Source organism: Dendrobates tinctorius, unplaced genomic scaffold (genome assembly GCF_039654945.1).
Source record: "Dendrobates tinctorius isolate UK_male_01 unplaced genomic scaffold, ASM3965494v1 ptg000048l, whole genome shotgun sequence".
Classification (NCBI taxonomy): Eukaryota; Metazoa; Chordata; class Amphibia; order Anura; family Dendrobatidae; genus Dendrobates; species Dendrobates tinctorius.
In genome coordinates, this window is record NW_027361716.1 from 26,409 (window position 1) to 35,931 (window position 9,523).

Sequence of the window (9,523 nt, forward strand, 5' to 3'; positions counted from 1 at the left end):
GCTTATTACGCCTTCTGGTCTGGATGGCTCTATGTCATTAGCCATTCAAGTTGATCGGCGTTTACGTGAACGTAAAACTACACGGGAGGCGCTGCCACCTTTTGAACAAATGTCTGAACCTATGCAATGTGATGGGGTTTTGTCTAGGGCACAACGTCAGGAGTTTAGAAGGCGTAATAAGCTGTGTTTTTTCTGTGGAGACGCCTCTCATACTATTTCTGTTTGCCCTAAACGAGAGAAACGTTTTGCACACACATTTGCTGTGGGCAGTTTACAACCTAAGTTCCTTTTGGCAATTACTCTGATCTGATCCTTGTCCACATTTTCCACTAAGACTTTTGTGGATTCAGGAGCAGCTCTGAATCTGATGGATTTGGACTTTGCTAAACGTTGTGGTTTGTCCATGACGCCTCCGCAGATGTCTATTCCTTTGAGGGGTATTGATGATACTCCTTTGGCGGAGAATAAACCTCAGCTTTGGACCCAGGTGATAATGCAAGTTGCCCCAGACCACCAAGAAAATTGTAAATTTTTGGTGCTGCATAATTTGCATGATACTATTGTTCTGGGGTTCCCCTGGTTGCAAACTCATAACCCAGTTTTGGATTGGAAATCTGTGTCTGTGGTGAGTTGGGGTTGTCAGTGTGTTCTTAGGGATGCTCCTGTTTTCTCCACCTCTCCTCAGTCTCATGATATTCCTGATTATCTGGCTGAATTCTCTGATGTATTTAGTGAGAGTAAGTCTGCATCTTTGCGCCCTCATAGGAGTTTTGACTGTGCAATTGAGTTGATGCCTGGGTGTAAATTTCCCAAGGGTCGGCTTTTTAACTTATCTGTACCCGAACATGATGCTATGCGATCCTATATTAAGGAGTCATTGGACAAGGGTCATATTAGACCATCCTCGTCACCTTTAGGTGCTTGGTTTTTTTGTGGCCAAGAAAGATGGTTCATTAAGACCGTGTATTGATTATCTTTCCCTTAACAAGATGACGGTTAAATATCAGTACCCGTTACCTCTGATGTCTGATTTATTCTCCAGAGTTAAGAGTGCCTGCTGGTTTACTAAGCTTGACCTCAGGGGGCGTATAATCTTATTCGCATTAAGCACAGGGATGAATGGAAGATGGCGTTTAATACTCCAGAGGGACATTTTGAGCACCTGGTGATGCCTTTTGGGCTCTCCAATGCCCCTTCTGTCTTCCAGTCCTTTATGAATGATATTTTCCGAGACTTTGTGGATAAGTTTTTGATCATCTATCTGGATGATATTTTGATCTTTTCTAGTGATTGGGATTCCCATGTGGAACATGTCCGGACTGTGTTCCGGATTTTGAGGGAGAATTCCCTGTTTGTTAAGGGATCGAAATGTCTCTTTGGTGTACAGAGGATTTCATTTTTGGGATTTATCTTATCTCCATCGACTATTGAAATGGACCAGGCCAAGGTACAGGCCATTTATGATTGGGTTCAGCCTACTTCTTTGAAGGCTCTTCAGAAGTTTTTGGGTTTTGCTAATTTCTATCGTAAATTTATAGGTAATTTTTTTAGTATTGTCAAACCACTGACTGATCTGACCAAGAAGGGAGCTGATGTGCTGAATTGGTCTCCTGAGGCTGTCTCAGCATTTCAGGAGCTTAAGCGGAGGTTTACTTCAGCTCCAGTTTTACGGCAACCTGATGTCTCACTTCCATTTCAAGTGGAGGTAGACGCTTCTGAGATTGGTGCAGGAGCTGTTTTGTCCCAAAAGACCCTGTGACTTCTAAGATGAATCCCTGTGCCTTCTTTTCTCGAAAGTTCTCCCCATCTGAACGCAACTATGATGTGGGGAATCGGGAATTGTTGGCCATGAAATGGGCATTTGAGGAGTGGAGACATTGGTTGGAGGGAGCTAGACATCAATTTGTGGTCCTCACCGATCACAAGAATCTGACTTATCTGGAGTCAGCGAAACGCTTGAATCCTAGACAGGCTAGATGGGCCTTGTCTTTTACGCATTTTAATTTTGTGGTCTCTTTTCTTCCGGGCACTAAGAATGTTGAGGCAGATGCCCTTTCTATGAGTTTCTTTGCTGATTCTCTTAATGTGACCGAGCCTACTACTATCCTAGGTGAGGGGGTAGTTCTTTCTGCCATTTCGCCCGATTTGAGATGCGCACTGGAGAATTTCAGGAGGATAAACCTGAGCGTTGCCCTATGGGAAGATTGTATGTTCCGGACCAGTGGAGAAAGAGAGTGATGTCTGAAGTCCATTGCTCCACATTGACTGGTCATCCAGGTATTTTTGGTACCAGAGATTTGGTGAGTCAGTCGTTTTGGTGGCCTGCCTTATCTCGTGATGTCAGGAATTTTGTACAGTCCTGAGGGACTTGTTCTCAGTCTAAACCCTGTTCTCGTTCTAGTGGGTTGCTGATGCCCCTGCCGGTGCCCAAGAGGCCATGGACCCATATCTCAATGGATTTTATTTCTGATCTTCCTGTCTCTCAGAGAATGACTGTTATCTGGGTAATTTGTGATAGATTTTCGAAGATGGTCCATTCCCAAAGTTGCCATCTTCCACTGAGTTGGTACCCTTGTTTTTACAACAGTTTGTTTACAGATTTTGGAAAGCCTTTTGTTCCAATCTGGGAATTCAGTTATCCTTCTCCTCAGTGTTTCATCCCCAGACCAATGGGCAGACTGCGAGAACAAACCAGACCCTGGAGTCTTATTTAAGATGTTTTATATCTGCTGATCAAGATGATTGGGTCTCATTTTTGCCCTTGGCCGAATTTGCGCTGAACATTCGAGCTAGTTCTGCCACCTTGATGTCCCCCTTTTTCTGTAATTTTGGGTTTCATCCTCGATTCTCTTCAGGGCAAGTGGAATCTTCGTCCTGCCCAGGTGTGTACACTGTGGTTGGGAGAATGCAGCAGATATGGGACCAAGTGGTGGATAAATTGTCACTCTCTCAGGAAAAGGCCCAGCGTTTTTCCAACCGGCATAGGACCATTGGTCCCTGGTTTAAAGTGGGTGATATGGTTTGGTTGTCATCTAAGAATATTCCTATGAAAGTAGCATCTCCAAAATTTTAGCCAAGATTTATTGGACCTTATAGGATTTTGGAGATTCTTAATCCTGTTTCTTTTCGATTGGCTCTTCCAGTTATGTTCAAAATCCATAACGTATTTCACAAATCACTGTTGAAGAGGTTTGTTGAGCCAGTAGTTCCTGTGGTGGCACCTCCTGACCCTGTGTTGGTTAAAGGCAATATGGAATATGAGGTAGAGAAAATATTGGATTCTCATTTGGTTAGATGGAGACTCCAGTATTTGGTCAAATGGAAGGGTTATGGCCAGGAGGATAATTCTTGGGTCTCTGCCTCTGATATTCATGCCAATAAATTGGTTCGCGCTTTTCACCGGGCCCATCCTGATCGGCCTGGTGGCATGGATGAGGGTTCAGTGACCCCTCATCAAGGGGGGTACTGTTATGAGCTCATTTTCTGCTCCACCAGTTGAGAGTTCCCCTTCCGTTCTCCCTCTGGTGGTTATAGGAGGTAGTGAGGTTGGTTTAATTGGTAGTGATCTGCCACCTGGTGAGGAAGATAACGATTGGATCTCTGGAGTATCAGACTGGATATAAGACAGCCGACGCCCTATCCTGGTGCTGGTGATTCAGTCTGCTTCTCAGGTCTTGGACTTAGCTCTGTTCCAGTCTTCTCAAGTTAAGTTTGTTTTTTGCTAATGTTCACACTTGCTCTTGTTGGTCAATTCAGTTTTTTGTGTGGTCAGCCAGCCCGGCTGGGCTGTGCTGAATTTCCACTCTTATTTATCTGTATTTGCCAAATTGCCTTTTTTTGTCCCTTATTAGATTGGCCTCTTTTTGCTCTGTCTCAGAATATTTCAGAGTGCTGATATAGTGGGAGAAGTCTAGTGACTTCAGGGTTAATTTTGCTATCAGTTGTGTTGGTCATTTTTGTAGGGTTTTTGGCAGATTGCAGACAGTGTCTTTCCTTTCCTGTCCTTTCTAGTTAGTTTGGCCCCATCGTTTGCTCAGCCTATTTTCCTGCCTTTGTTTGTGTTTTCATCTTGTTTCACCGTCAATACATGTGGGGGGCTGTCTTTCCTTTGGGGTCTGCACTGGGGCAGTTAGTTTTCCTCTTTTCCTGCATTAGGCTTAGTTAGTTCTCTGGTTGTGGCGAGGCGTCTAGGACCACCGTAGGAACGCTCGACTGCTGCTAGTTGCGTGTTAGGATCCGGTGGTCTGCAATCTGCATATCTACCAACCTCTTTGGTTTTCTGAGTCTTAGCTTGTGTTGTTTTTTATTTCCTCCTCTGCGACCCGTTCATAACATGAGTTCCTCCCAGGTGTGCGGAGGACAGGCCCTCCTGTGGTGGCCACTGACATGGAGGAGCAACTATCACACAGAGTTAGGAGAGCTGGCAGGTGTTTCAACTGTGGCAACTTTGGCCATTTCCGGAACCAGTGCACAGCACCCCGGCAACCCAGGTCATCCCGCAGAGGAATAGGCCAAGAAAGAAACACAGAAGACAATGAAGAACCCTGTCCATAAGACAGAGGCAAACCAGGTCCGCCAGATGTCACGCCCCTGACATGTGAACCCCATCAGCGGACCCAATACCTCAAATCACTGGGGGCTGTCATATCTTTCCTGGTGGACACTGGTGCAGTCAGAAGTGAAAATCTCCGACCCCACCAGTCTATCAGAGCACTCTGTATCTTGTGTGGGAATTAAAGGTGAAAACAGACGTTCCCCAGCTCGCAAGCCCCTGAGCATGTGGACACAGCCAGGACACTCCATCCTGTTCCAGTTTATGGTGGAGACCTGCCCACCACACCTGATGAGAGCAGACCTACTGCAGGAACTGAAGGTGACCAAAGTGTCCCATGAAGATGTGACCTTGACCTCTTCTCCACCCCAGACCCAAGAAGAATCAATCATGCCCATGCTGGTGGCCCTACAAGAGCCTCGCTCGAACAATCGGTGCAAGCCTTCCCAAGGAGGTGCAGGACATAGCACCCGGAAGCCTATGGTCCAAGGGAGACTTCAAGTTGCGCCAGTGCTGGTGTCACCCAAGTCTGGTACCCCAGACACTCAGAAGGCCCAGCATCTGCTGCTCATCACCCAGAGCCGAACTGCCTCTGACCAACTGTAGGTCTAAGTGGAACTACGGTTCAAGAAACGGCCTAAGAACTTTGGCATGGGCCAGGAAAACTCCCAACCCAGAGGGACCATACCCGCTTCGTGGAATGGCTGCACTGCTTCCGGCTCCAGCGCCAGAGGATCATCTTGGACAAGATTCTGAAGGTGCCCCCTGAAGTTAATCCAGGCCCTGGACCAGAAGACAGCCACTCAGCTCCTCAAATTGGTTAACAAGATGCTGACCTGAGATCAAGCTGGGTGAAAGGAACTGCTGCTGGCTGGTAAAGAAGACGCCCCAGCAAAAAGACCCCCTGTGAGAGCAAGAAAGCTCAGCTGGACATCATCTCTGATGAACAAGACCCCAGTATAATGGCTTGTTTTCCTGCCGGCCCTGTGCCAGAAGATGGGAGTCACTCACAGCACTGTGAAGAGCAAGGCCAGATTGAGCCGCCTCACCCACGGGAATCATTATGCAGTCCCAGCTTTTCTCAATCAAGAGGAAGACTGTGAAAGGAGAGCCAGACCAGATTGAATGGTGCATAACCTGAGGGCTGTGAGCGAAGCAACCGTGTTAGAAACCCCAGTTGTGCCAGATCTGCACACTCTGCTGACAAACGTGCCAGCCACAGCAACGGGGCTCACGGCAATGGATCTGCCCGAAGCTCCCCTCAATGGTTCCCCCTCACCTGAACGACCAGTTCCTGAAAATTCACAAGGGGGGGTGAGGAACACATGGACAGTGATGCCCAAGAGGGCCCGGAACAGCCTTTCACAGCTCGCCAGAGCATTGTCCTCCATCCCCGTCAACTGGATTGCGGAGCATGCAGAAGTCATCGACATCGCTACCTGCACAGCGCTTTCCATGTCTCCTCTACTCTTCCTGGCAGAGCAGCAACATAAGTTCTGCAAAAACAGAGTCCAGTGGTGTCAAAAGCAAGTTCCTGAAGACACTGTATCGTTCACTAGACAAAACACTTGACAGATGACCGCAGGACCGCAGAGGAGAAGATGGCTCCCTCAACAACTCCAAAGATGCAGGCCTTCCTTGGACTAGTCTCGTACTGCAGAACTTGTATCCCTGGAACTCCAGGCATAATACAGCCTTCATCTCATACAAAAAACTGAAAGACTTCATGGTCTCTGCGCCAGCTCTATGCCTCACTGACTGGGAGAAGCCATCCCATCTTGGCTGAACGGAAAAGGAAGGACGAAGATGAAGAAGGTCATCCTACTGGTGTCTTAAAACAGACCCACGGAGGAAAACCGGAGGCCTCCAGAATACCTCTCAGCCGGCCTGGATCCAGTTGCAAGGGGGCCCTCCTGCATGAAAACAATATCTGCAGTACACGCCCTCCTGACAAGGCTGCTCTCCACCACTCTTCAGTGCTCTCAGCCGTTACCTTTCTCTACTCCCACTCCCAAGGGGGATACGGACCCTCAGATGAAAAATTTGCAAGATACCGTAGATGGCTACAGTTTTGCAAATGTTGAACGAAGGTTCCACACAGGCTGTGCAGTGACCAGCAATCAAGACATCCTATGGTCCAGAAGTTTGTCAGCCAAGAGTCCAAGAAGCGGAACTGATAGAGCTGACGAAAGGCCTGTCAGATTGCGAAGAACAAAACTTCCAGGTACTCGCATGGCATAGCACATGACCTCGGACCCATCTGGGCTGCAAGAGACTTCATCACAGCAAGCGGGTCGACCATGAAGCACCATGGAGCCATCAGAGACCTGCTGGACACTCTCCAACTACTAAAAGTGGTGGTGTGAGGGGTTAATACTAAAATCAGAGCTGAAGTTTTGTTTTGTCCATTCTCTGAAGGTTTCATTTCTTCATTTTTGTTGCTGTAAGATAAATTTTTGTAATTGGCAAGGGCTGTCATGAAACCAGATTGTTCTCAACAGGTGCAAAGATAAGGGAGGCGGGGGTGTAAAACTCTGAAGAATATGCCACTATACTACTTTCTATGACGGACATATATGTAGTTTCTGGTTTTCTTGCAATATTATTGGCTTATAAAGTGAAATGATGCTATTGGTACTTGAGAACCTTGCATAATTAAGCAACAGATTATAAAAGATGTGACTAAAATAAAGGGGCTTAGTGATCTGCCTCGATCCTCCCGTACAGAGACCCCCATCTCTGTGTTTGTCATTTGAGTTGCTAGCAACACTGGAATAATTTGGAAATCACTGGCTCAACCGTGAAGGGTTAATGTAGCCCTCCCTAAATAGCTACCTCGACAGCGGCAGTGTGAAGGTCAAGACACATGGAAAATTGAACACAGTAGAGACACGGGGCATCAACATGGCAGACGTGGCAGCCAAAGAAGCAGCCAGAGGAAGACAATATGGGAAATGGGAGAGGACGTAGAGCCGGACAGCTACTACATGACGACTGAAGACAAGAAAACCTGACAAAAATGACTTCCCGAAACCTGTACAAAAAGTAGCAGGATCAGACTCGGAAGGAGGAGAAGGAAAGCTGGATGCTGTAGGGCATTTCTAAATGCACACTTAGAGATATATTCACAGAAGTTCTGAACTTTGTAATCAATTGCTAAAGATGACCTAACCCCATGAAGCCAGAGCATTGTCTTGTGACATTTGTCCCAGACAATACAGAAGAGGAAGTTAGGCCAGATGGTCCAAGCCGATATTGGAGTCTTGCTGACATTGTAAGACAAGGGGCAGTATATCATCTGATGCTTAAGTCACCTTAGGTCGGACACCCATATATGTTCATGTATTTAAACTGACCAATTAGATAAGAAGTTCAGCCTTTATATTAATGAGTAACCACTCCTTTGTACAAACTGATAAAAAACCATGAATGTGAAAAAACTTGCAGAATTCTGCTGGAATGAGTTGTTGCTAACTAAGTGTAGCTTCCTCTTTAACTTTGAGCGCTCAATAAGACTCTGTCTAATTAGGACAGGCCGCAGCACACACAGAGATATCTACCTATATCAATCAAAAATCTACAACAACGTAACTTCCTTAGAGTAAGTGTAGTACATGTGAATACATTTCAAACTTGAGCATGTTGGAATATGGGCAAGTATCTAAATATTTGGAGAAAGCAATGATTCTATCAAATGTCTTTTCCTAAAGAGAAAAGTACACATTCATACCAAAGTACATAAAACCACATGCTAATTTGACTGAAAGCAAAGTAATAAGATGAAAATGTTTTTAAATTCTCATAATATTGGCAGCAGTGGGATATGAACCCACGCCTCCGAAAAAACTGGAGCCTTAATCCAGCGCCTTAGACCGCTCAGCCATGCTACCATATTTTTTTCTTGTTCAAGCAAGTTTTCGTAGAGTAAGTGAAGTACATTTAACTACATTTAAAATTGTGCATGTGGGAAAATGGGCATGTTTCTAAATACAAGGCCTGCTTCACACATCAGTTTTTTTGGTCAGTCAAAATCCGCTAAAATGGCAGATAACGGATCCGTTCCTGTACTGACCACAACATTTGGCACCTGACCGTTATTTTAATGGATCCGTCAAAGGAAGAATTTTAAAGGAACCGCTGACTGGGGAAGGAGAGAGAGAGAGAGTGATAGAGAAAAATGGCGGATTCGTATTTTTGCAAATCGTCGGATTTTCACTGATGGACACAAACGGATGTGTGAAACAGGCCTTAGGAAAAAGCAATGATTCTATCAACTGTCTTTTCCTTAGCAGAAAAGCACACAATTATACAAATGCAAAATTACATTGGAGCACACGTTAATTTCACTGTTAGCAATATAATAAGAATGTTTTCAATAGGTTTTGAAAACCTCCTCTTACTAACATCTGTGGGATTTGAACCCACACCTCAGAAGGACACAATTACAACAGACTATGTTTAAAACTTGTGCATGTTGGAAATAGACAAATTTCTAAACACAATAAAGTGATGATTCTATCAACTGTCTTTTCCTAAACAGAAAAGCACACACTCATACAAATACAAAAGATTAAAGCACATGCTAATTTGACTGTAAGCAAAGTAATAAGAATAAAATCAAAAGGTTTTCAGAACCTCTTAATACTGGCAGCAGTTGGATTTGAACCCATGCCTTATAAGTACACAAGTACATTGGATTATTTTTAAAATTTGCGCAGGTTGGAAAATAAGCAAATCTCTAAGCACAAAAAAGCAATGATTCTAACATCTGTCTTTTCCAAAACAGAAAAGCACACACTCATACAAATGCAAAAGAAGATTAAAGCACATGTTAATTTTTCTGTTAACAAAATCATAGCAACAAGATCAAAATGTTGTCAAAACCTTATAATAGTTGCAGCAGTAGGATTTCAACTTACGCCTCTGAGCTACTTAAAGTAACTGAAGAACATTTGACTATATTTAAATTTC

General features: G+C 44.9%; 1 non-coding gene across 1 annotated transcript; it reads right to left on the reverse strand.

The window, feature by feature from the left end:
• Nucleotides 1-8,360: 8,360 nt before the first annotated feature.
• On the reverse strand, nucleotides 8,361-8,442 carry TRNAL-AAG (transfer RNA leucine (anticodon AAG)). The gene has a single exon. It is a non-coding gene; the product is annotated as a tRNA-Leu (tRNA).
• Nucleotides 8,443-9,523: the final 1,081 nt, after the last annotated feature.